The sequence below is a fragment of the Panthera tigris genome, chromosome C2 (genome assembly GCF_018350195.1).
Source record: "Panthera tigris isolate Pti1 chromosome C2, P.tigris_Pti1_mat1.1, whole genome shotgun sequence".
NCBI classification, from domain to species: domain Eukaryota; kingdom Metazoa; phylum Chordata; class Mammalia; order Carnivora; family Felidae; genus Panthera; species Panthera tigris.
Window position 1 is genome coordinate 102,091,845 of NC_056668.1, and position 21,381 is coordinate 102,113,225.

Here is a 21,381-nt window from a genome sequence, read left to right on the forward strand (position 1 = left end):
AAAAGGGAGAATAAATCATTTATCTTAGCACTAATAAACTGGCTAGTAAATTAGGCAGAAAGCAGTGAGAGGGTCCTAGTTTTTGTCGAAGTTATGTATATTAATGAAACTTACATTTGTCTGACTTTGGTGAACTGGTGGCTTAGGCTAGAATTTCTATTTGTATAAAGAGTGAGAATTATCTTGAGAAAGGAGTATTCCTGAAGAAATAGGGACCCTGCTGTAACCAACTCGAGCTAGAAGCAACTATCGAATGACAAAATTGTTTCACTAGAAACTCGGTAGGTCCTTGGGATGCTGGAGGTGAGGACAGTGCCAACTAAAATATGTAAAACAAATAAAGGGCAGGAAATTGACTCACTTAACTTTGGAAATAGCACTTCTCCAAGAACTTTAGATCATTCCAAATTTTCCAAAGTCTAAATTATTTGTGAGGGTTATTTTGAGTATTATATCCTGAGAAAGCTCTGGAGAAGTAGTTGCTAAACTTACCCACCTAATCCCCAAATCATTACCCCCATCCAAAAGAAACACAGAAAGGACACTTTTAAGTATACAATTCAAAAAGGCTATGAGACAGTGTGTTATATACTTGGCAAAATGGCCAAATAATCTAATTTCTGAATGTGACCCTAGATAAAAGGAAACTTATGCTCACGCAAAAATATGTACATGAACGCTCATAGCAGCTCTATAAATAAACACCTAAAACTGGAACAGCCCAAATGTCCCTCAACAGGTGAGTGAATTAGAACATAAACACGAGTGTATCCACTCAGTGGAATATTACTCAGCAACTGAAAGAGAATGAATAGTGATACATAAAGTTTCCATGAATCTCAAAGGCATTACATGGACTAAAAGAATCCAGCTTCAAAAAATAACATACTGCATAATATATTTATCTGACATTCTCCAAAGATAGTACCATCGTGATGGAGAAGAGATCAGTGGTTGTCAAGGGTTGGAGAGGAGGGACTATAAAGGAAAGCATCAGAGGACATTTTGCATTAATTGAACCATTCTGTACCCCAATTGTAGTGGTGGTTAGACAAATATAAACTTGTTAAAAATTCATAGAAGTGAACATCAAAAGAAAAACTGTCAATTTTACTGATACCTTTAAAAATGATAAGCAAACAAAAATACCTATCAATGACCTCAGCATCTAGGTCGTGGCATCAAAAAATTATTTCAATTCAGGGAAATATTTTTGAAAAGCTGAGAATTAGAACGAATTGAGGGGCGCCTGGGTGGCTCAGTTGGTTGAGCGTCTGACTTCAGCTCAGACCATGACATCACGGGCTTGTGAGTTCGAGCCCCACGTCAGGCCTTGTGCTGACAGCTCAGAGCCTGGAGCCTGCTTCCGATTCTGTGTCTCCTTCTCTCTTTTCCCCTCCCCCACTTGTGCCCTGTCTCTCTCTGTCTCTCAAAAATAAGTAAATGTAAAAAAAAATTTTTTTAAAGAAAGAATTGAAAACTGCATGTCATAGCATCAGCTATCAATCTCATATTAAGACCAGAATAGAAAAATAGATGTAATTGCTAAGGGTCTTTTACAAGTAAACATCTTCTGTTTTAGTTCAGCTCAGCAAATAATGTGTTGAGTTCCTACTGCATACATTAAACCCTGAGTAGAGACATTCCCACCAAAAAACCCCACTAAGTTTAGGGGAAATTTCATTAACTGAGTGGATTCAGTTGGGTTACTAATACAACACATAGTTCAGCAGATTCAATAGCTAAAACTTGTCTACAAAGATTTTGTATTCTTTGGCTGAATCCCATTACGAGGCATTATGACTCATGTGGCATTTTTATTCTTCTCTTGAAAGATAGTTCTTTGTTTATTTGGTTCCCCTGCCCTATAAGTCTGAACAACTTTAATTTTTTTTTTTAACGTTTATTTATCCTTGAGACAGAGAGAGACAGAGCATGAACAGGGGAGGGGCAGAGAGAGAGGGAGACACAGAATTGGAAGCAGGCTCCAGGCTCTGAGCCATCAGTCCAGAGCCCGACGCGGGGCTCGAACTCACGGACCGTGAGATCGTGACCTGAGCCGAAGTCGGAGACTCAACCGACTGAGCCACCCAGGCGCCCCAAGTCTGAGCAACTTTAAAGTCAAAGACTATGCACAATGTAGATCTCTGTGCTTGGCCCTGCTCTGCACATTATACGTGGAAGGTGTTCATAAGTAACTACAGAATTTAAAGTGGTGGGAAAGTGCTTCATTATAAATTTACTTTATGCCATAAAAAACAAGCATTTTGTTTTTTTAAACTCACATTATATAGAGCCATGTACAATTTCATTTTTAGAGAAGTCATAAATTGTAAAAATAAGATTTACTTGTCAATAACCACATGAAACTGTCTCGGATGAATTTCACAGCTTCTTAAACTGCTTTGGAAAGTCTCGGGTAATTATATTTGGATAAACATACAGTAGGATGGGGTTCCATTTAGAAGAGACTCAGAGAGGACCTACAAGTCTTTTGTGTACAGGTGAGCTTTTTTTTTTATTACTTCAAATCACTTCTTACCCTGAACCTTCTATTTGATGGCAGAGACCATGATTTAGCTTTCTTCTTCTCTGTCTTTCTTCATCTTATTCCTTACCCTCAGCATTCCTGGTAGAAAATTTAAGTCATTGTCCAATTGCAATAATTACAATTATTATTAGTATAATCTCCAATCTACTGAGATATTATACTATAATCAAGAACTTCTGAATCTCTTCATAACCAAATCCTAAATGATCCATTTGTATTGACAAATAGAACCATTGCCTCCAACAGCACATTTTCCTCCCATCTTGGTGCCATTTACGAGAAAAAGCACTTCCTAGGGGTGCCTAAGTGGCTCGGTTAAGTGTCAGACTCTTGATTTTGGCTCAGGTCATGGTCTCACAAACCATGAGACTGAGCACAGAGCCTGCCTGGGATCTCTCCTTGCCTCTCTCTCTGTTGCTCTCCGACTCTGTCTGAATCTCTGTCTCAAAAATAAGTAAATAAAAAAAGGTGCTTCCTTAAGTCATGTGGCTGTAGCTACAACTTCCTCACTTGCTTTACCAAGTCCACAAAAAAAGGCAGTGAATGAAAAGGCAGCAGTATCCTAGAATTCTTTATGTCTTAGATGGACAGGTAAGACTTCCAGCCATGCTTGATGCACTTTAAGGCAGACCAGCAAGAAGAAAAGTTAATGGAGTCCAAAATCCCTAATGATTTCACAGTTGCTAAGGAGGTCCTGTTTATACTAAGGTCAACAGTAGTGGCTTTAATGCACCTCTGTTTGTCTCAGTTGAGAACGTAACTTGGCCCCAAATTTCTATGGAAACCCAAAATAAGCACTAATGTGATTTTTAACCAAAACAGGTCTCCAGTGTTAGTGAATCACTCTTTAAATAAGGGCAGCTTGTTTTCTCACCATCCTAACCCCCCTAAGAATTCAAGACAGCATCCTTTAAGCTAGAGAATCTTGGCTTCCTGTAGTTCCATTAATTCGTGTCCCTCATTTGGACATTAACATGAAAGAAGCCACCGGCTGACCCCATGATATCCCCGGCACTAACACTTCGGTGGAGTGTAAATGGAAGGTAACTACTTATCCATGAGCAAAAGTGGATTGATGAATTGCATAAAAGGATGATGGATGGACTAACAGGCCAGACACGCAGTGCTTATAAATGGCTTTGAACTAGAGTGGCTGAAAAATATTGTTTCGTTTTGTACCCTTCCTAGCTTCAAAGCTTTAATTCATTACTCTTTATCTCTAGCAAAATAAAACTGAATGCACCACGCCATAGACAGTAATTTGATAGAAAGGACTGTGCAGACCACAAAAGGTTTACAAACAAACATCATGCAGTCCCTGCTGTCCTCCCCCTTCTCCCCAGCTCTCAAGGACCTCTGCCTTGGTAGCAGTTGACTAATGAATGAGAGCTATTTTCCATGGATGAGGTGTGCTTGCTCTGCTGCTCACCACTGGAGCTGCTTTCTCGGACTGTTTTAGAGAGAGAGGGAGCTTTCAGTTTTCCCATCATAAGGTCTTGCAATTTGAGCTGTTTGCAAAGAAAGCCTCTGCTTTCAGAGCTGTTTTCTGTCAGTTGCCGGTACTAACTGATTTACTTCGTAAGGTCACAGCAGACAAATAATTGCAAATAAAGATTTTTCTTTTCTTCCTGGACTAAAAAGCAAAGAAGAGGTGATGAGTACCCCTTATTAGTTAGTTCATCATGATTTGAGATTCATTTCACATACCTTTATCCTATTTCCAATTGTGCTAACCTCATCTTTTATTTTCTGTATTCTGATGCTTTGACATCTTGGAGACATGCTGTTCCCGAAGAGACAGCCTCTCCCGGGGTTAGCCGATGTCGATTTCGATTTCGATTTTGATTTTGTAGGGACCATACACAACGTGTGAGCATACCATACCTTTTATATTCAAACCAGTCAACCTAAAGCCCATACTGTTAACCAACTGCCTTAAAAGGGTCTCACACTTCAGGCCACTATCCACCTGCTCTAATCACCCCAGGGCCAGGTAGAAGAGGACCAGCTTCTGTGCCCCAGAGCCTGCTGAAATTACTGAAACGAATCAATCTGAAACCTACTTACCTTGCCTTGCTGGTCCCTTTCTGAGAAAACTACAATAAAGACTCTTGTCTCTAATTTCTCTTGCTTTCTCCACCTCATAGCCAATCCCACCGCCTCCCGGTATGGCTGCCTTGTGTGGTGTACCGTGTCTTCCGCTTCCGGGGAATGGAATATAATAAACTTTCTTCACAACAGTCTTTTCCGGGTCTGTGGATCTTACCATTCCTGATGAAAACGAATCCCAAGTACCACTGAAAGACTAGTTAAGTCTTATATACTTTTCTTCCTTTTCTTAGTCTCAAAGGACAATTATCAATCAAACTTCTTCTAAGTGTAATCATCACTAAGTCGATCATTCAGATCAATGAATTTAAATTACCAAGACTCATACGTTAGTGAGATGCTTTGGCGAAAAAGCCACCATGTTCATAATTGTATTCCTGTTCTAAATGCATCTTTGCTCTTTTGTTAACTCTTATTACTTAACCATTAATCCTTCAGTTTCCTAATTTTTAAAATTGAATCACTCATTCTATCATTCAACACCAATGAATTGAAATGCATATTATATGTCAGGAAACGTGTTGCAGTTACAGAGGTAAATATGACATAGCTATGCCCTTCAAAGAACCCAGAGAGCTGAAGAGAGAGGAACTCACTTCTGACTAAGCAGGGAAGTGCTTTGGAGAAGGGAATTTAAGTGAATCTGCAATGGGTGGAGACGAGCAGAGTTATTCAATGCAGCTACCAAGATACCAGAACGTGAACCATCATCATAGGATTTACCTAGAATAGTGAAGATTCCAGAGAGCCTGGAATAACTGCCATGTATGCTGTAAAGGTAGGTTGTGACTGAATGAAGATTCTTACATGACAAAATACGAAATTTAGACTTTGTCTTATGGGAACAAGGGTCAGGGCAGCAGAGCTTTATAACTAGATTTCTATTTTAGAATGATCATGTTGTTAGCAACTTGAAGGGTTGATTGAAGGAGAAATAGACCAAAGGTAGTGATAGGGTTGGTAGCCTGTCACTGTTGTCCAACTGGGAAATAATGAATGTTCAGCCTAGATAGGGGCAGGAAGAGAAAAGAAGCATTTGAAATGATAATGTGAAGATTAAATCAAAAAAGAACAAGGATGATTTAGTATGGGAAGTGAGAAGAGGGGAAGTCTAAAAGACTTCCAATGGCTCTTACACGGATAGACAGTAATGCCATAAATGAGATGGAGAACAACAAAAAAAAAGTTGAAGCACAACTCTACGAATTCCATATTTTCGTGCCGAACAAGTTATATTAGCTAGAAGACAAAAAGAAATTTCACATATACTGATATCTTGATACAGGCCAAAAAAAATTAGAAACTATATAAAAAGGAATAATCTTAGAAAACACAAGGTATGTATTGCATTTTCAATTTTATATAAAAAAATTATAATTGTTCTCCAAAAATTACTTGTAACAAAAGATAAAACATATTCAATAATTTTTTTGGAATTTGAAATGCTTTTAATGTTTTGAAATGCTTTTATATCAGATCCCAATTTTAAACCAAACTTTTAGACTACTCTGCCTTACATTTTTACCTACTCAGGTTTCAATAATAAAAATTACTGAGTCACATTCAGTCCACATTATTTCACTAACACCTCCCACAACTCAGCTACACTTTTAGAAAATATGATTTGAAGGGAGGTTTGACTCTCATATAAACAGTTGTAATACTTTTAAGTCCTTTAGTGTTAATATCATAAAGAATTCTAACGCACTGACTTTCATATATCTGTATGCCTACTTTGTGCCCAAATTAAGAGTAAATTGCAGATATATGTATGAGTAGATGATATTCACATATCATCCCTGCAAAATAAAATGGACAAAATGCACTGTTTAAAACATGTTATATATGTTTTACCCCAAGAAGCTCTGAAAAATCAAAACTATAACCTCAGAATCATAGACGATATCTTAACTATTACAGCACATCATTAAGTGCTAGAAACAATTTGTTTTAATATCATTATATAGATTTTATACATAACCACCACCAATTGCTTACAGTACAGAGAGTGCCTATTTTTACAAGGAATGATCTTGAGAGAAAAAAATAAATTATTCAGGAAACAAAATCCCAATGAGGAAAAAAGAAAACCCTAGAAAGTGAATGCCAGTGACTGTTTGGCAGGGGCCACTGGATCAATGTCAGAGAATAATTATAGACAACCTCAGAGCTCCAGAAGCCTGAAAATAATGGCAAATGTATCTCAATACTACCAACACACACACTCACTCACACTTACACATACACCTACTCTTTATCAAGAAAACATGTAAATATATAGCATTAAGATATAAAATTTGTGATAAGTTTACTCATTAACACTCTTTGAAGAGAAAAATGTATGCATAGTTTCATTAGAAAATGAGTACATTGTTATCAAATATATTAGTATAGGTTTATACCATGCCTGGAGTATTTGTTTCTTTATTTATCTAAAAATTAAGTTGTCAAAAGGCCAAATCTCTTTACATTCCAATTCAGAAAATCTTCACACAGTGTAATCCAGGCGGATGTTTTTCCTAGTGACTTTTTTTCAACGTACTTTATACTATTTTTAATCAAAATATTTTTTTTTAAATTTAGAAGGCATATTACTGTGTTTTATTCTATTTCCATACTCCACTTTGTATTTTTTAATGGCATAAAACTCTTCTGTAAATAGAGTCTAATATACAGTCCTATTTAAAAAAAAAATTTACTTTAATAGATTATCATGTTACTCGTCTAAAAACCAAGGAGTTAATAAGTCAGGGTATGTGTGCTTAAAAAGTAATTTAGAATGGCTAAAGTAAAAAAATACTGACAAGGCAAGTGTCAGCAAGAATGTGGACCAACTAGACTCTAATATCTTGCTTCGGGGGTGTGAAATGATTCAGCAACCCTGGAAAACATTTTAGGAGTTCCTGAAAAAAGTTAAACATACACCTACCATAAACCCAGATATCCAGCCCTTGGATGGAGAAAGAGAAGCATATTTCTACATAAAACCTACACATGAATGATTATAGCAGCTCTATTTGTAAGTACTCAACACTGGAAACAACCCAGATGTCCTGTACTGAGTAAGTTGATAAGCACACTGTGGTACATCCACACAATGGAACACCATTAAGCAATAAAAAATAAATTAACTATTGATAAATGCAGCAATTTAAATGAATTGCAAGTGCATTATGTTGAGTGGAAGAATCCAGTCTCAAAAGGTTGCATATTGTATGATTACATTTAAAGATAAACGGTAATAATGAAATACAGATGAGTGGCTGTCAGAGATGAAGGGGGTGATGACAAAGGGATAGCACAAGACAGCTCTTTGGGATGATGTAATGCTCTGTACCTGACTGTGGTGGTAATTATATGGGTCTTTCTACCTGTTAAATCCATAGAATTACATATTTAAAAAGCCAATTTTACTGAATGTTAGTACTTAAATTAAAAACAGGACAAAATAATAAAGGAAACATGGTCCCTGTACTTTCTGTGAGCAAAAATTAAAAGCTCTCTGCTCCACTCCATTCTTCAAAGAGAAAAGGTCTGAATAAGAACAGTGGGAGAAGGCTCTCTAAGTACATTTTCACGCATACATACACACACACACACACACACACGTGTGTGTGTGTGCACGCGCACACGTTTATATGTGCATGTTATTTTTTTCAGAAAAAATATAACATTTCATTCCCGCAAATTGAGCATTTATACTCTTTTGGTTACTATCTCAGTTCTCATTTTGACATTATTAATGAAAATAATACCTACAGAAACAGTTCCAGAGGGAAAAGTATTTTATGTACAATTAAGGAGATACACCCTGCTTTTGATTTGTACAACATACTAAGTGAAAGCACTGGATTTCAGTTCATGTGGGTTTTTAGAATTATGGTGTTGAAGCAGCTACTTTATATGCAAATATTTTTCAAAGATCAATCTTCTGTCTCACAGATTATAAACTGTCATATTTCACTCACTTTAAATCTGGCATATGTTAAAGTATTCCCTGTCGTGCTTTTATCGTCATGAACAGTAAACTATTCAAAGCTCAGAGGAATGGAACTAACAGCATGTTTATGGAGTTTCATCAAAACAGTTAGAGAGAATACAAATTAGTTAATTCATCAGTTTCATATGTCTGGGTAATTGACTCTACTTTTGAAACTTACAACCATAAGATTTTTGAAAGACTAAATACAATGGTTTGGGAAAGGTGGGATACAAGATTTGCTTATTTCATTTACAGCAAACGGTGATGTTGACAAATTGGACATCATAATTTTGTCCCTAAGACTTGGGTCTCACTGAAAAGCTGAGATACTTTGCTTAGTGTTTTAATTACTATCAGCCAGTAAATAAAAGGGAAATTTCAGTATTATATTCTTGTCGTCTAATATCCAGTCTTCTGCCTCACAAATAATTAAAAATTATCCTGACTCTGTCAGTAGCTATAGTTACAGACCTCCTACCAATACATCTTCCTTCCTCAAAATTCTATTTAACTGTTCAGAGATGGAGTTTTTCCTTTTTGTTTGGTGCACACAGAAATAGAAATAATTTTAAAATAATGCACGATCACAGTATCTGCAGCAATCAGGTCACTTAAAAAAAAGCTAAACAAGGAAACTATTCTACATTAGAAAATAAAATATTGTTTAGAACAAAGCATGTTCCCTAGTAAGAAACTATGGCTCTTCTTTTGTTTCATTTTAAATGCCACTGAATATTCTGAGGGAAAATCTTAAACTTTACTTAATCCAATCCCCAAAATGAGCTCCATAGGATAAAAGCTATATCTTTTTTGTTCAGCAGTCTATTATAACTGCCTAGGAATTATATACACATACACACACACACACACATACACACACACACCATAGTGTGTGTGTGTGTGTGTGTGTGTGTGTGTGTGTGTGTATGATTTATTTTTTGAGAAACAGAGCATGAGCAGGGGAGGAGTGGGGGGCAGAGAGAGAGGGAGATCAAGAATCCAAAGTAGGCTCTGTGCTGACAGGCTGACCACAGCAAGCCCCATGCAGGGGCTCAAACTCACCAATCCTGAGGTCATGACCTAAACTGAAGTTGGACGCTCAACCGACTAAGCCACCCAGGTGTCCCCCTAAGCAACTGTATATTGCATAAGTTAATTAACCACCTCATTTTACAAATGAGGCAAACCTAGCCTCGACATAACAAAAAGAACGGAACCAGGTTATGGTAGATTAGGTTTCTAACAATGGTCACAAAATTTCCTATGACATATGCTCATTTGCAATGTGTCCTTGCCCGTCCCCTATCAAGAAACAGAGTCTACTTCCTCTTCCCTTAGACCTAGATTGACCTCGTGGTTTGTTTTCATGAATAGAATGCAGCCAAAATGATGCTGTGCAACTTTTGAGTCTGGGCCTGAAAAGTTTTGCATTTCTGTTTCTGCTGTTTAGAATACTTGCTCCTAGAAGCTGTCCAGGTAAGGAAGCTCGGGCAGGCCATGTTGGAAAAGTCACATGGAGAGCGAAAGATAGAGTTAGCCTCCACACAATCCTTGCTCAGGCACCATATTGGATATTCAGGCCCAGCCTCCATCTTACTACAACCACTTGAGAGACTGATGACACAGGGAGCAGAAAAAAAAACAAAAAAAACAAAAAAAAAAACCCACCCAAATTCTACCTGAATGCTAGCAAAGCCAGTAGTCATTGTTTTAAACACTAAGTTTTGAAATAGACATCAACCGAAAACTTAAAACGAAAGTCACATATCTAGCGGTGGTAGAACTCTCACAGAAACCAAGTCTTTTTCCCTCCTCTCCAAATCTGAAGCACAGTAGTCTAACGTTTGCTTTTTGTTGTACAAAAGTTAAGAATCTCTATTCTTAATTTTAAAATAATGGATGGAACACAATGCAGGCAGTTACTTTATTTCTAGAGTTAGTCTTAATTATCTGTGACTTATCAAAAAGAAACGCAAATAATACTCCCAGAACCCTCAGGAAGATGTGATACTTGAATAATTATCACCTGTACACATAAAAAAGATCCTAAAACTAGAATCAAAATGTGGCCACAAGGAACTTCAAATACTTTTAAGATAAATACATTTATATTTTCCCGTATATGACAAAAATAGGAAAAAGTGCCTGAAGCATTGCCTCTGGATAAGGAAAGAGGGCTGCCAAATCCCATAAACGTAAAATAAGTTGAAATCCAAACAACTCTGCTGAACAAATTTTCTATAGCTCAGCATTCTTTTTGAAGCAGAACATTATCAGTCTATAAGTTTCGGCAATTCAATCTCTTCAAATGGCTTATAAGTAAATACGTTATTAGTGTTTTTGAAAGTTACAGAATTTGAGTAGGAAGTTATAAAAGTTGGATATGAAATATGAAGAAATGAAATTAAGGACCCCAAAACGTTATACATTCAGTTGTAAACATGATCCAAAGTTTTCATAAACCATAAAACACTAAGTGATTAAAACACTTTCATTCAAGTTGAGGAGTATTTTAAAACTTTATGAGTATTTATTAACCAGAATGCTATGTTCAGTGCCAAAAACTATAAGGCAAAGGAAGGAAGAAAGGAATAGAGGGGAAAAAGGGAGGAGAGTGGACAAAGAGGAAGTGTCTTATTATTTCTTTGAAAATTGACAGTAGAAATAGAAAGATTGGTGTGAAAAGGAACAAATGTGAGAATACGCATTCCCAGAACTACAGTCTTAAATGTAGTCTATGAACAGTTTATTTCCCCTGCACTCCCCTTCTCAAGTGAATATAGACTCTTAATTCTATACCTCACAGTCAGTCCTCAATCTAGAGAAATTAGTAGGACTCCTAGAGTAAGCACCCCACTAGAATGACAATTCATTCTGACATTATTTCAATGACATGAGCTCTGTGACACGTTGACTCACATGACAATGTGACTGTTTTGACACATTGTCTTAATTCCCTTTGCTAGCTCCCCTTTGTTATTTTACCACTGTTAGTCCAATTTAGGTTTCACCTCACCTCTTACAGTAAAATGATTTTTTTTAACCCGAAATTTGTTGTATAGCAAGACCTAGAGATTGGAAATTAAGATCGAAAGGTAGCCAAGTTCCATGTAAGTTTCTTTTCATCAACCTTCAAAGCGCGAGGTTTTTCTCAAAAGGAAACAGTGTCAGCAGGAGGCTTTAAATCATTGAGTTCAAAATTAGGTGTTCTTAATCCTGTTTTGAACTCCATTTGCTCCCAGGTTTCAATGAAAGAACTAGAGAGGGGCAGATTTGGATTTACCTGAATTGTACTCAGGCTCCTGGCGTCTCTGCTCCATCTGCCCCATTGCAGGTCTTAAGTTGCCTCTGATTTGTCATTTATATGTGCTTCACATTTCAAATATCAAAACAGAGACTTTTATTGAACATATGACAAGCAGGGGTGCCTGGGTGGCTCAGTCTGTTAAATGTCCAGCTTTGGCTCAGGTCATGATCTCACTATTTGTGAATTCGAGCCCTGCCATCGGACTCTGTGCTGACACCTGGGAACCAGGAGCCTGCTTGGGATTCTGTGTCTCCCCTCCCTCTCTCTTTGCCCCTTCCTCCACTCATATTCTCTCTCTCTCTCTCTCTCTCTCTCTCTGTCTCTCTCTCTCTCTCTCTCTCAAAAATAAACATTAAAAAAAAATGACAAGGAATGGGAGTCCTTAGATACCTGTGTCCTTCAAGAGCGTATGCTTTTCATTCTTGACCATCTTTCTGGATGATTTTACCTATTTCTATTCTGATGACTTACATCCTCCATCCAGACCTTCTTTCGAAGACCAAGACCAAGGTATATCCAGTAGCCTGTTTTATATGGCCACTTCCTGGACCCATAGCAGCCTCTAAATCAGCATTTATGTAACAGAATTTATTGCATCCGTCATCCAAACAGTTTCTTGTCCTGGCTAGCTTGTCTTGCTAATGCACCCCCTGGTTATCTAAGCAGAAAAATCTGCGTATCATCTTTTGGTTCCTCTCCTCCCTTATTGTATGCACTCAGTCACAAAATCCTGTTTTACATGAAAGAATACTTTCACAAAAAAGTATTCTCTCTCCTCTCTCTTCCCATTACCAATCTCAACGTCCTTCTTACCTGGAATACTAAATACTTAACTTTATCCACTGCCTTTTGTTGATTCTATCCTGGATCCATTTTCCACTATTCCATACGGTAAGATGTTGAATACACAAATGTGATCCTGGTGCCTTTACTGATTAAACCCTTCAAGACTGCCACTTCAATTTCAAGATAAACTCTAAACTCTAAACCCCATTTCAAGACACAAAGGCCCTTGTCTACCTTATTAGTCTCACTGTGTGTTTTCCCCATTCCTAACCTTGTAATTTAACCATACTACAGCATCTGCAATTCCCTGATGTCTTCTCTGCTCATCAGTATATGCTATTCCTTCTAGAAATTTATATCTCACTTATTAGCCTGTTAAACACCTTTTTCTTCGTAAACCCTTCGGCATTCCTTCTTTCTACAAAATCTTTACTGTATTTCACACACCTCAATGTCCATTTAGCCACAATAGACAGATTGCTATTTTCCTTCACTGTGCCAACTCTATATCATATATAGAACTCAAAAATTTGTTTAAGTATCTAGCTTTACCTTTAGGCTCTGAACTCCTTCCGAAGAAACGAACCATGTTCACTTTTCATCTTTAGTACCTGACAAGTGCCTTTCAGGTATAGCAACACCGTTACTTGAAAAATAAATAAGTGAACAAGTGCAAAAATAATTAGTATGATCTTTAGGTAGTTTCTCAGTCAAATTTTCTTTGTCTAGGATAACTGCACATAATGCACAAATCCATGAACTCAATTCTATGAACTATGATATCAAAGAAAAAAGATAATGCATAAAAACAAAGTCTGGGGTAGAAAGAATATCAGTGCTACATAAATGTTTCCAGTAGGAGCTAGAAGATTTATGTAAGAGCAAGCAGTTAAGCTTAGTCTTGATGGATACATTAAATATGGAGAGTAGTAAGGAAAGCAGAGTGAGCATAGTTCCTGGGAGAACAAAATGAGTGAAATGGTTGAAGTCAAAGCCACTGCAATGTCTGTTAGCGACGATACAGAGATGTTCTGTCTGGACCCACGGCTGGGCATTTTTGAGAAGTTGTGAGACATAAAATTGGAGGAGAGAAATGTGGCTATTAGAAGATTTTAAATCACTTCAGAAGGTACTAATTATCATCATCAGGATATTTAAAAATAATTTGCTACAAAATTGGAGTAATTAAAAGAAATCACCAGATCTTGAATTTCTAATTATGAGTATACTTTTCAAAATGACTTGTCAAGGCTGGTAGTGTCTGTTACAATTAAATAGTGAATCTATTTACTGACATTTCATCCTAACACACGGAAAGGGTCTTCATGCTTTGCTGCCATCTTTCAGGTCCCATCCCTTTGTAGTTGTGATAACACTCATTCAAGGTTCCAGTAAAAAACTTACTTTTTTTTAACCATTCCTTGAATTTAACTTTTGTTTTCATTCTTCATCTCTTTGGTTATGCTCTACGCTTTCCCTACAATACTCTTATCTAATCTCTACTTTCCAAATCCCTATTCATCCATCAAGACAGGGGCACCTGGGTGGCTCTGTTAAGCATCCAACTTCGGCTCAGGTCACAATCTCATGGTTTGTGAGTTCAAGCCCTGCACTGGGCTCTGTACTGACTGTGTGGAGCCTGCTTGGGATTCTCATTCTCCTTCTTGCTGTCCCTCTCCCACTTGCTCTCTCTCTCAAAATGAATAAATAAACTTAAAAAAAAAAAGTGCAATGTCATCTACTCCATGAGGTTGTCCCAGAAACACAGGCCAAAATTAGGGTTAAAAGGCAACTTTTCACTCCTATTTTAAAACTCAACATGCAAAATCATTATTGCTAGCATATAGCTTTCTATCAAGGCTCCTGAGGCACCAAACTGGGCCTTATTTATCTTGAGCTAGAGAACTTTGCAGAGTTCCTGGCAAACAGAAGGAGTTAAATAAAGGTTAAAATGATTTTAAAAATATTGGCCAGACAATAATGTGTTGACAGCTTTTAATTGCCAACAATCTAATATCTTTATGTTTTCATATATAATATTCTGTTAAAAATAGATGACAAGAATATAGAAAAATTTTTGCCTATCAGGTAAACAACATTTAAAAAAAATACTATAGGTATGGTAGAAGTGAAAAGAATATTTTCATATGCTGCTAGTACAAGAATAAATTTCTGAAAGCAGTTTGGCAATATTTAGCAAAATTTGGGGCATCCAACTTCGGCTCAGGTCATGATCTCACGGTTCATGGGTTTGAGCCCCGCGTCGGGCTCTGTGCTGACAGCTCAGAGCCTGGAACCTGTTTCTGATTCTGTGTCTCCCTCGCTCTCTGCCCCTCCCCTGTTCACGCTCTGTCTCTTTCTCTCTCTCAAAAATAAGTAAACATTAACAATTTTTTTAAATAAAAAATGAAATGTCATGTAACCACTGAATTTTGTGTTTACAAATAGTATATAAAAACAGAAACAAATTTAATACTTTTGTTTTGAAGGCAACGAAGATTTATACACAAATCCTACTTCAGCTCCATACTAGCTAAATAACTTACAGCAAGTTACTTATAATCTCCAAACTGTAATTTTCACATCCATACATTGGGCATAATAATAGTAATTATTTCATAGGGTTGATGTGAGAAATCAGTGAAAAAAAAAATGTAAAAAAATTCAGAACAATGCCTGGCACAGAGTAAGTGATTAGCAATATAATTTATTATACCAACGACAATAACAGTGATGGAAGTGGCTCATAAGAGCAAACTGGGACCTGTTTTAGCAGGAGTGCCTAGGATCACAAGATGAAGTATTTCATTTTAGTGCAGCTCAACTGTTAGGATGGCATTCAGAATGAACTAAAGATCAAAAGAGAGAACTTCAACGTTTTCTTTATAAGCATTTTTTGGTGAAAAATACATAATCCTATTTTTAGTTATTATTCTGGGCATAGTAGTGCTGGGTGTCATGGTTTTCATGATTAGGATGGATATTTTGGAGTTCCTTTTCAGATATATAAAAATACTTTATTTTTGACAAGATAATTCTGCCACCTTGCTAACTAATCATCTTAGAGCCTACACAATTATTTACATTGTACCATTAATGTCCCGTTTCTTTTTTAAAGCTCAGGCAATCATTGTGACAGTAACAAGTCGGGATTTTATAATTATTTGAGCTGCCTGTCTCCTTTGTTCCTCCTTAAAAGAGATGTCACTCAAATCCACGTCTGATTGGTACTTCCCAAAGAACAAGGAGGAAAATTTGCACTTGTCATGAAGTCATTTATAATGATGTTAGAAAAGAAAAGATTGAAACATTTATAAATTTCTTTAGAGGTACTTGCTATGCAAATATGCTGAGTGGGATGTTTTGAAGAAAAAAAAAAAACTTCTTTAAAATCTTATCTGTTTGAGAATCATTTTAAGACCCCAATTAATTGTAGGTGGAGTGTTAGGAGTCATGTGATAACTACAAATAAGTTGAATGTGACTGCTATATTTCAATCATTTTTGTGCCAAAACATTTACTTTGAAAGTATTTAGAATGAGATTACCCATCCAGTTAAAATTGTAACTTTAATGAAATAAAGATTAAATCAATATGTAATTATCTTTGGGAAAGGGATGAAAAAGTACAGGATCAGAAAATAATGAAGTGTGATTTATTTAAAGTCACAGAAGTACAAAGAGAAAGCTAAGCAACCATGAGCCATTTTCATCATTGACCAGGTTTCTCTCTTTTGTTCTGCATATGTGAGTGCATGTTATGCGTGCACAGTTAGAGGACATATATGTAAAATTCCTATGGAATATGTGTGAATATATATATATATATATATATATATATATATATATATACGTACACACACACATATATATATATATATATATACACATACACATATATATATATATTTTCTTACCCTTGTATAACTACCCTTATATAACTATTTTCTTACCCTTGAAACATGTAAACTGCTTTGTGAATCATTAGCATTTGCTTCTATATGAAATTCATCTCTGTCAGTTCTTTTTGTGTAATGTGAAAGTCATGCTCTACTCAGGCACAGAAGAGAAACGTAGTCTTTGTGGGACTCAAACATTGAGTCTGTAAAGCAACAAATGTTAATTCTGATTCTTAGCTGTTGAAGCTCCAACCACTCTGAAAGAAAATTATTTCAGTTGGTTAAAAAAAAAAAAAACAAAAACAAAAACAAAAAACCTTCTTTCCAAAGTTCTTGTGACCTGGGAAGCTTTCCATGCTTGTGGGTGAAGATTTAGTTGGTAATATGAAAACTGTACCTTGAGTATTCATATCAGAAAATCTCAAGAACTTATGCAAACTGGGTAATCTTTGTTTAAGTCAATTTGTATAACTGAGTCACTCCAGATGGGAAAAATGATGGTGTGATGTTGGTCTCTATGTTTCCATTCTAAAACCGTCTGAAGACACCAAAGATTCCAAAGGGACAAAAGTGGGTCCTTGTCAATTCACACGGTACCACTGATATCTGATTTATAGGAAATCATCAAAAATGATGAAATGATTTGTATCTGGTTAAGGATATGATGCAAGTTGTTGGTACTATGCAAAGATCAAGAGGACTTTTGAAGACTGAGAATATGGAGAAGAGAGAGAGAAAGTGAACGGAGCATATTGAGGAAAGTGAGGCCACCTTATCCTAACCTACTGGAAAACACCATGATCAATGGGAAAAACAGATGTAAAGAATCAGTCAATGAATCAATATGGTTAGAGAAGGAGAATCCAATAAAGACAACCAGGATGATTAGAAAAGGTAATTTTGAGTAAGAGCAAACAAATAAATGAAACCTTAGATTTAAAATAAAACCCAAAAAGATCTAATGACTTTAGGGCAGCTTGGGTGGCTCAGTCAGTTAAGCGTCCAATTTCGGCTCAGGTCATGACCTCATGGCTCGTGAGTTCAAGCCCCGCATTGGGATCTGTGCTAACAGCTCAGATCCTGGAGCCTGCTTTGGATTCTGGGTCTCCCTCTATCTCTGACCCTTCCCCACTCACTCTCTCTCTCTCTCTCTCTCTCTCTGTAAAATAAATAAACGCTAATTTTTTTAATATAATGACTTCTGTAATTATAAATGGAATGCAAAACAATAATTTAGTTTGGGATTGAAATATAATAAAATATAAAATAAAAACCTTGGTAAAATAAATTAATACAAATAACTATTAAGCACTTAGTGTATTCTAGGCACTGCACTAAGACTACATATAATTTTCTGAAACCAGTATCTTGAACACAGGAATCTCCTCAGCTATTTCTAGTCTGATTAAAATGGCCAAAGGATTGTAAGAAGAGGGAACAATTTGGATCACTTCTAGAAATAGATAAACCTGGAAAGCAACTCTGTTCTGCAACATTTTGGAGGACAAGAAGGTGAAATCTGGAGCTCTATTTCATCCTCAACATGAAATCTTCCTGCAATTAATTCACCTAACAGAGTTACCACAAAATAAAATCCATTTGTTCTCAGATCAATTGTATTGGCAATTCAAAACAAAAACAAAAACAACTTAAGATTTGAGAAGATCTTGGGGCACCTGCGTGGCTCAGTTAAGTGTCCAACTCTCGGTTCAGCTCAGGTCATGATCTCACAGTTCGTGAGTTTGAGCCCTGAATTGGGCTCCATGCTGACAGTGTGGAGCCTGCTTGGGATTCTCTCTCTCCCTCTTTCTTCTGTCCCTCCCCTGCTGTCCCTCCTCTGTCTGTCTCTCTCTCTCTCAAAAAAATAATTTAAAAAAGAATAACAAAAGATCTGAGAAGATCCTAAGATCAATACGAGGGCAATCATTCCACCCAGTTTAAAGGCAAATTAACAACAACAACAACAATGACAACAACAGCCTTGAATAACAGATTTTTTGCAAGGTTAATTTTTTTAAACAAAACCCTGGATATTAATATGAAATATTTTTAATATCTTAAACATAAAGGAATAGAATGTAGTACTGGAAAGTCAAAGACAGACTGTACTTAAGACAAATTAACAAACAATCAAAGATGATTTATTTTAGAAAATAAATTATAGAGAAATTTAGCTTTTTGGCCTTAATATATAAACTCTATGGAAGAAACATTGAAACATAAAAAAATACAGAGTACTAAAATCAAAAGAGCTGAGCCTAAAGGCAGGTAGGTAAAAAGAAGTAATAGAAACATACTAGAAGAAAATATGTAATCACAAATATGAATATATTTATGCAAGGAAACTTTTTATGAATATCCAAGAGGAGCTTCTTCAGGAAAAAAAAAAGAATACATTAGTATTAACATATACATATATATACACACACAATTATTATTGTCATTGCTGGTAAAAATATGTTTGATAAAGTCAACAGCCATTCTTTATTTTAAAACCGTCAATAAAGTAGGAATAGAAACAACATCTATAAACATCCAAATTCAGTATGTTTCATGAAAAAATAATACCATCATTCTCATTCAAATTAGGAAAATGACAAGAAAGGCCACACTCATTGCCATTATTGAACATTGCCCTAGAGGTTACCAGCCATTGTAAATAGAGAAAGAAATATGATGCATTAAAATTGAAAAGGTGATAAAGAGGGGCACCAGGGTGGCTCAGTCAGTTAAGCATCTGACTTTTGATTTTGTCTCAAGTCATGATATCATGGTTTGTGAGATCAAACCTCATGTCAGGCTCTGTGCTAGCAGCACAGAGCCTGCTTGGAATTCTCTCTGTCTTTGCCCCTCTCCTGCTCATGCTCTCTCTCTCTCTCTCAAAATAAATAAATGAAAAATTAAAAAAAAACTGATAATTAAGAAAAACATGATAAAGATACCACTATTTATAGATTACATACCTGAAAACCCTGAAAATCAAGTGAAAAACTAGTGACAGCAAGGTAATTCAGTGAGATAATGGGATATAACATTAATATGAAGAAAACCAGTAACTTTTACACTTAGAAGAGAAAATATACCATTTTCAGTAGCAATAACTATAAATAATAATAAATATATTGTATAAATGCACCAAGAAATGTGTAGAACTTTATTAGATATTTTAAAAACATTATAAAGAACACACAAAAGAACTCAACAAACGTCCTTTGATAGGTTCAGTTCTTCCGAAGTTGATCTGTAAATGAAGCACCAGCCTAAGAAAATACCCACTGATTTTTTTAAAATTGAAGAGCTATAATTTTGGGGGGACAATGAAGTAGTCATTATTTGAAAGCTCAAAAGGAGAAAGAAGAGGAGAAGGACAAGAAGGAAGAGAAAAAGGAAAAGAATCAGCCTTAAGAGCAAAAACACCCACAAGAAATCATATTATATAGGGATGATCTTGAGTTCCTGACACCCTTATGAAATGGCTTAAGTTTCTGGATCCCATCCCCCCCCCCACATAACCCTGAGAAAAACATAAATATGAGAGGGGAATACAGAATCCAGGTTATTAAAACAATAAAATAAAGAGCAGAAATGGGTAACAATTGTTCAAGTCACTAATTTCCCTAGGGTTCAATTAGGGCAAAGTAAAACATATCAACCACAGATACATATTGTCTGAGCACAAAGAGCTGTAACACCAGGAAATGAAACCGCTTCGGTGCCATCTACCCTCCTCCTCCCGTTACCCCAAAGCAGTCTGACAGAACTGCCAGATGTGTAAGGTGTCTTTCATTTTTGTTCTTTGTTATTTTCTTTTTAAAATTTACTTATTTATTTTGAGAGAGAGAGAGTGCAAGTGGGCAGGGGCAGAGAGGGAGGGAGACAGAGAATCCTGGGCAGGCTCCTCACTGTCAGTGCAGAGCCTGATGTGGGGCTCGAACTCAGGAACTGGGAGATTTGACCTGAGCTGAAATCAAGAGTCAGACGTTTAATGGACTGAGCCACCCAGGTGTCCCTGTTCTTGATTATTTTCAAATTTTTAAAATAATGAACCTTTATTTTACAACACATAGCTAGTATAAGGCAAACAAAGAATGTATATAATGAGTTTCTCTTTAGCGTTATCTGTTCTATGAAGTATGGAGAAGAATCACGACTCAGGTCTCTGATCTCAGTTCAAATTCTACTAGAAGCAATGAAAATTAACAAACATTTATAAAACAATGTAAGGCAATATGTAAGTAAAAGCTGAATTGTGTTATAAGGTTATAATGAGACCCCAGTGTGGAAACTGAAAGGTTAATGGTGTTTATGAGGGAAAGAGAGAGAGAGAGAGAGAGAGGACCACAGTCATTCAAATTATCAATTAAAACCGTGATCAACTATTCAAAACAAGAACTGAAATCCTGAGATGGCTGTATCTCCTCTCTCCTAGAGACAATAATCTGTGGTTCTAGAACACTATTACTGCCCCTTTTTTCCTGCAAAAATTCTTTTTTAATTCCATATAACATACAGTGTTGTACTCATTTCAGGTATACAATAGTGATTCAACAATTCTATACATGACTCAGTGCTCGTCACCATAAATGTACTCTTAATCCTCTTTGTCCATTTCATCCATCTCCTTTCTGACAGCCATGTTTGTTCTCTACTAGTTAAGAGTGGAACTGGAGAGTGTTATGCTAAGTGAAATAAATCATACACAGAAAGACAGATACCATATGTTTTCACTGTTATGTGGATCCTGAGAA